General features: G+C 44.3%; 1 non-coding gene across 1 annotated transcript; it reads right to left on the bottom strand.

Annotated features, from left to right (window-relative positions):
* Nucleotides 1–708: 708 nt before the first annotated feature.
* On the bottom strand, nucleotides 709–780 carry TRNAH-GUG (transfer RNA histidin (anticodon GUG)). Its single transcript has one exon. It is a non-coding gene; the product is annotated as a tRNA-His (tRNA).
* Between the last annotated feature and the right edge of the window lie 270 nt (nucleotides 781–1,050).

Raw genomic sequence — 1,050 nt, 5'->3', positions numbered from 1 at the left:
AATCAGATTTGATGGTCATATGAGAAAAAGTCATGACATTTTAGATAAAGCATTTGGTAGAATTTCACATACACATTAACATGAAAATATTTCATACAGCAAGATGTCCAATCAAAGTGTGTTGAAACAGTTTCCCATTAATTAAAACAGAACCACTTTCGTAACTAGCTGGGCCGTTAACTCGTGTTTCATTACAGAACTTTCGTTTCCTTTTATTATCTCAAATTTATTCTTTACTCACGTGCAAACAATTCCAGGTCCCACTTAAAAGGCCCTGAGAAGACATCCAGGATTAGTGGGAGAATCAGTTGGGGCTTTTTGAGATGCAAGTGACAGACAGACCGTTTGCATCTCATGTGAGAAACTCTAGGAATGATGCCAAACCCGGGCACTGCTGCTTCAAAGGTGCGCTTGATGTCAGTGGGATTCCCTTTCTCTCTCTCTCTCTTTTCCCCTTTTTCTTTCTTTCTACCCCTCCCTTTCTGGGATCTAAGCTTGGCAAGCTTTATTCTCAGATTTTTTTTTTTTTTTTCCCAACGATGGCTAAAGAAGGAGCTATTGGCTAATCCATGTTTAAATTAAGTGTAGTCGCTCAGTCATGTCCAACTCTTTGCGACCCCATGGACTGTAGCCCACCAGACTCCTCTGTCCATGGGATTCTCCAGGCAAGAATACTGGAGTGGGTTGCCATTTCCTTCTCCAGGGATCTTCCCAACCCAGGGATCGAACTTGGGTCTTCTGCATCACAGGCAGATGCTTTACCCTCTGAGCCACCAGGGAAGCCCCAAGAAAAATATTTCTTTGAGCCCCATTTTTTAGGGGGGGGGAGGGCAAGAATACTGGAGTGGGTTGCCATTCCCTTCTCCAGGAGATCTTCCCAACTCAGGGATTGAACCCCGGTCTCCCACATTGTAGGCAGATGCTTTACCATCTTAGCCACCAGGGAAGTCAATCCCCATTTACACACTCTTAAGTATTCTCTGGTGGCTCAGATGGTAAGGAATTTGTCTGTAATGCAGGAGACCTGGGTTCAGTCTCTGGGTTAGGAAG

Source organism: Bos javanicus, chromosome 10 (assembly GCF_032452875.1).
Source record: "Bos javanicus breed banteng chromosome 10, ARS-OSU_banteng_1.0, whole genome shotgun sequence".
NCBI classification, from domain to species: Eukaryota; Metazoa; Chordata; class Mammalia; order Artiodactyla; family Bovidae; genus Bos; species Bos javanicus.
The sequence above is the reverse complement of the archived record's forward strand: the minus strand, read 5'-3'. Positions and strand labels throughout refer to the sequence as shown.